A 5706-nucleotide genomic window follows, 5' to 3' on the forward strand; every position below is an offset into this window, starting at 1 on the left:
GACTTGTTTATCCATTAAAAGAGTCATGTTCCTTTAAAAAGAAGTTTCTGATGTAGGCTTTTTATTTGACGTTAGGAGTTATTCCAATAATATCCATCCAGATTCCACTAAAGTTGCATACTTTAGGAGTATTAAAACTGGCTATCCATTAGGGAATTTGAGAGTTATTTCACTAAAGTCCTAATCCTTTATAAAACAATTTTTCACGACAAAAAAAAAGTGAAAGATAAAAAAAAAAAAATCAGAACTATGTTGTATTTACAAAATATACAAGTTATTTGGTTATACATTACAATTTCTTTAATTATTTTTGGATTCAATATTTTTGGAGTTTGATTCAGTAAAAAGTTGGACAGTGTATAAAATTTCGTAAAAGAAACTTTTTTTTATATTTATTATTATTATTATTAATATTTTAAAGAAACTAAATACACTATAAGAAATAATATTTATACAAACTCAGAACCACATATATGCATAATGCATATTACAACTCAGAGCAATTTTATTAGTCATAAAAAAAAAAAAAAACAATGAAGGCATTCTTGTTGTATTATATAATACAATAATACTCATACTCAAAAGTCAAAACATTCATGTGCTTGACTTCACAATTGACAATTGCCTTCCTATTATTTTCCTACATGCCTTAAGGTCTTTCTCTAAAATTACAAACTACTGACATATTACACCAGAACAACTTAAGCCAACAATGAAGGTTAGATTAATAGATATTGTAATGGAAGTCACTAAGTAGTAATAACATGTTACAACACAAAGGTAAAGCCAAAGATTAATGTTAGTGTTACAGGAAAATTCAGTTAGCTCAACCTCTATATGGAAAAGCCTAAGAAAGCTTAAAAAGCTTAAAGGTCGAGCTATAGTCAGAGAACTCAGAAAGCTACAGAGGATAGCAGAAGAAGATGGACCACTGCACAACTAAAAAATTTGGGAAGAATTTTGTAACAGCCTGTATTTTTTAATATACCTATATAACAAAAACATGGAAAACTTAAGAAATATGAACTTTTACAACTTACACAATTCAACGGAAGCAATTTATTACAAACAATTGTTATGTCAAACTATTCACTACCCTTTATTGAACCTTCTACCTCAAAAGGGAGAATACAAGTCAATTAACGCTAACCTAAACACAATTTAACTAACAAAATTTCTCTGATGCTCTACCAAGATGTCACCAAGCTCTTAAGAAAAAACAATTCAACTGCCAGAGTCATGTCTGATCATGAAGGCTTTAATACTGTTTTCACTCATGAAATGCACTGTTATGAGACAGCATAGTATTCCTCAAGACCGATGAATGAAAAAGGACAACAAAATCTTTCATTTAAACTTCTTTATTGGCCAATGCAATATTGCTACTTTTACCTCTGGAAGAAGCTAATATGACATCTGGTCTAGGTTTCCTTATAACTTTGTTCATAAGGTGAAGGTACCGATGCCTCATCCCCATCAAAGGGTGCTTCTCTACCAAAAAAATCTTTCTTATAAGCCTCCCGAAGAACTACAGTTTGTGTTCTAATCTTGTTTGAGACATAAAATATACCTGGGTGATGAACTATGGCTTTCTTAAACCTATAACCAAACCCCAAATAGTCTCCCAAGCAGAAGATGTTCTCCTTTTCGGTTTTCTTCGAGATCGTAAGATAAAGCAACTCATGGAGAACAGCCACAACCCATTTCTCAGCTTGGTCCGTATTTGGTGCTAGATGGAATGCATTTTCATAGGGCGAAATGTAAGGCAAATCCTGCCACTCCTCCACCCAATTCATCACTTTCTTTTGCAAATCAAAACCCCTCGGGAAACTCATTGGAAATGGAATATGATTTATTTTCCTTCTCCCAAAATTTCCTTCCAGAGATTCCCTTTTCTTCAATTCAGAGACTGCAAAGGTCTTTCCTCCAAGAAAGTAGCTCTAATGCAAGAGTTTGTTCACCTGTTAAACAGTCTTTCACACTACAAACTTGAAAATATTCAGGATAACCAGCAAGAAGGGTTGGAATGAACCTATAGGGTAAACCCAAATCCCATTGCAACCTCTCAATAACATATAGGGGAAATTTTCCAACCCCTATGAGCATCAATAGTTTTGCTAACCTCTTCACAACATCATCTCTATGCAGTCGAGAGTTATGAATGGTTGATTCTTCCTTGTGGAGAAGTAAAGCTTGTGAGGTGATTTTGACATGAGGATGGAGACCAAGACTAGGCTGGAATTGGATGAAAACATAAGGGTATAACTCGAAGAACTTGGAGATGGTGGTAGTGGGAACTTTGAGGTTCTGATTAAGCAAAAAGACAAGAAGAAAGTGGAACAGATGTTAAAGGACTCGAAATTATTATATTCTTAAGGGAAATTACTTGTTTGAGGTTTTTCTCTCTTTGAACTGCAAAATCAAGGTATGGATCTCTAACCCATTTGACCTTTGCATCAATGAAAGCACAAATCTGGGTGAAACGATGAGGGATTATAGTAATTTGTAGAATCATAAGCAAGAAAGGTTAGAAAACATTGTCTAGATTGGGAAATAGAAATGGCTGACAATGGGAATCGAGAAGGCTAAACTGACCAAATTAGACAAGAGTTTGTAAAGATCAAATAATCAAAGGAAACGAAAATTCAACTTAGACTCTGCTTGGTGGCTGCTTCAGAATAGAGTCACCCTAACTACCCTTTAAAACTATCACCTGATTTTCCATCTGAAAACACTTTGAAATCAAAGATTAGTACAAAAATACTCAATAAGCAATTCTCATATCAAGCTTTGAAATTCACAGAACTTTCTGTCAAAATTTTTCTAGAAAGAATACTTTCAAAATCAAAATATTGCAAGCAAATAAGTTTTAAAACCTAAATGCTTCAAGCTGAAACTCCTATAATGAATGGTATTTTCATACTTTTTATAACACTAATATTTCAATACTTTCAAATGAAAATTCTTCAATCGGTAAAAAGAATTTTCGATCAACAAATACATCCATACAAACAAAACTTTCAATCATTCAGTTCAAATACAAAGTAGGAAAAATGCATAGTTCATGTAGCCCAGCAGGTATGGCTACCCCTTGGTAAGATCAACAGTTCATTCAATCCGAGATGTCAATTAACAATCGACCACATATGAATCGCCATTTAAAGCATGCAAACAATTTTGAAACTAATTACCTCGATCGACAATCATCCTTGAAAATTCACTTCCTTGGACAAATTAACACCTATTGAACTTCCACGAGTGACACTTATCCCTAAGCCAAAAACGCCGCCGCAGCCGGAAACACACACCCAGTCATTGAAAACGTGATCTAGAACTTGTTGTTCGTTCACGCTGGAGTCTCGAACGAAGAAGAAACAATGCTCCTGAAGCCGTACAGAGTGAACGTAGACCGTCGTCGACTACAGAGCTGGGCGTTCGGTGGGTGTGGCCGCTGGAGTGTCGCCAGAGAAGAGGGTCGGCGGCTATTTGATAGAGAAAGGAAGACGACTGATGAGGCTAGTGTCACGTGGTTAAAGTCTGAAGCTAACCATACGTGCGGCACTTGGCTAACTACAATGCCCACGTAGCCAAGTAAGCCTTTTCGGGAAGGGGTAGTGCGCCAAGCACTACACCAACGTGTTGCAGCGAAATTAATTGGGTTGGTTGCAAGACACGAGAGAGGTTGGAAGGATAAGGGAGTTTGGATGGATACGTCTTGGGAATGATACACTGCATTCCAAGAATAGATTAATACACATTTGGGTACAAATATGTTGTCTCTTGCCATGGGGGCCATGGGCAAGGAGACTTGGTATGGCAAGGTGACCTTGCTTGGCTAACACATGCAAAGTTGCAAGGTTGCAAGGCTTGGTACAAATGAGGCCCTCCCTAAGTATTTATAGACCTTCCCCACCGACCTTGGGCCTTAGAAGGTCGGCCAAGGGAGTTTCTAGATGATACAAGATCATTTAGTACATTACAAGGAAGCCTAGAACATTCTAGAGAGGATTAGACCTTTTATGACACTTCTTAACCGTCATAATAGCCTTCTAAAGTGTTCCAGCACGTTTCAGAATCATCCAGCACATTCTGAGGCCTTCTCGGGAGCTTCTCGCGCATTCCAGCACGTTCCAGCACTGTCTAGGGCGTTCTAGAGGCTTCTGAGGCTGTCTAGGTCGAGCATGGGCGAGGCAACACGCACATGGGCGTGTCTAGGTCCTTCTTGAAGCTTCTGGGAGGTTCTCGGAGCATCTGGAACTGGGGCAGACACGGGGCGAGCGCACTAGGGGGCCGCGCGCGCCTGTCGCTGGTGTAGGCTGCGCGCAATGTTAGCATCGGCGAGCGTGCGCGGACGTCGTGCGCGCCATACCTGGGCGAGCATGGGCGGCCGACTGGAGCCCCGCCGCGGTTGCTTGGCTTGCCGCCTGGCCATACGCATGGGCCCGTGCGCATGGGCCCGATGGTGGGTGCTGGTGTCGGGTGTCACGGACATATTTTTCCAAAGTGTGTTTACCTTTGGTTATATGCTCCGATTATCCCCAGTTTATCTCATCTTTAGTTTCCATGACTAGTTTAGGTGTTTGCTTTTCATTCTAGATCATAAATCTTGGGTGTGACGTTTCGGCATTTTCATATGCAAGCCTGCCAGAGCTGAAAATGTTCAAAATGTATTATAGGGGAGACATACCAGTTGAATCCCCGCTCGAGCATTAGTTGTACTCTTTGGAAGCAACCATTTTTTCCTTGCAATTGACGGTCTTTAATGCTTATCGTAACGTCTATTTCAATTTATTTCTTTCTTTCCCGCGTTTTATAAATAAAATTTCCCTAAAACGCAAAGGAAGGTTACGACATACGTCGACGTTACCTACAACTCTTGGATTTTTATCGACTTGCTTGTTCGTTGAGTTAGAACAAGTGTCGCACAATCGTCCTTCTCGAGGTTGAAACGCTACGATTGTGACAAGTGGTATCAGAGCCAAATTGGCTGACAGTTTAGACAGAGAGATGTTGACGGTAAAACGAACGGGCAAGACCCATGAAGAACGGTTGGTGGTGATCGAAGAGCAAATGCTCCACCTGAAGGAAGTTTCTGATTCCATCTGATTTATGGAAGAACGACTTGAGAAAGTTGCCAAGAGAGTCGATGTTGTTGATGCGGTGTCTGGTCGCCTGGACGGATTACCCATACATGATTTGTTGGCTAGAGTTGACACGTTAGAGTCACAAATCAGGAAAATTGAAAATGTTCCCTACGAGCGTGGGAACAGTTCATCGGGCTCTGTTGCCCGAATGGAGGAGCGAGTTATAGAGCTAGATAACTCTCAGAAGGATATAATGGAGATGATAAATGGTATGACAGAGAACTTTCGAGCCACCCTGGATGTCGTTAGAAATGAAATCGTAGAGGTGAACACGAAGGTGAACCTTACGATGCGAGCGTTGGCCAATCAAGCTCCGGCTGGAGGAGCGATTACAATTGGCAAGATAAAGATCCCAGAACCCAAGCCCTTCTGTGGGCCAAGGGATGCAAAGGCATTGGAAAACTTTATCTTCGATATTGAGCGGTATTTTAAAGCCACAAACACCGTGGCGGAGGAAGCCAAAGTGACATTGGCGACCATGCATCTATCTGAGGATGCAAAGTTATGGTGGAGGTCCCGATATATTGACATTCAAGAAGGGCGTTGCGTAATAGACACTTGG

The 5706-nt window shown here is 39.9% G+C and overlaps 1 pseudogene; it reads right to left on the minus strand.

Moving 5' to 3' along the window:
• Positions 1 to 1007: 1007 nt before the first annotated feature.
• On the minus strand, positions 1008 to 3213 carry LOC116405781 (annotated as a pseudogene).
• Between the last annotated feature and the right edge of the window lie 2493 nt (positions 3214 to 5706).

The sequence above is a fragment of the Cucumis sativus genome, unplaced genomic scaffold (assembly GCF_000004075.3).
Source record: "Cucumis sativus cultivar 9930 unplaced genomic scaffold, Cucumber_9930_V3 scaffold31, whole genome shotgun sequence".
Classification (NCBI taxonomy): domain Eukaryota; kingdom Viridiplantae; phylum Streptophyta; class Magnoliopsida; order Cucurbitales; family Cucurbitaceae; genus Cucumis; species Cucumis sativus.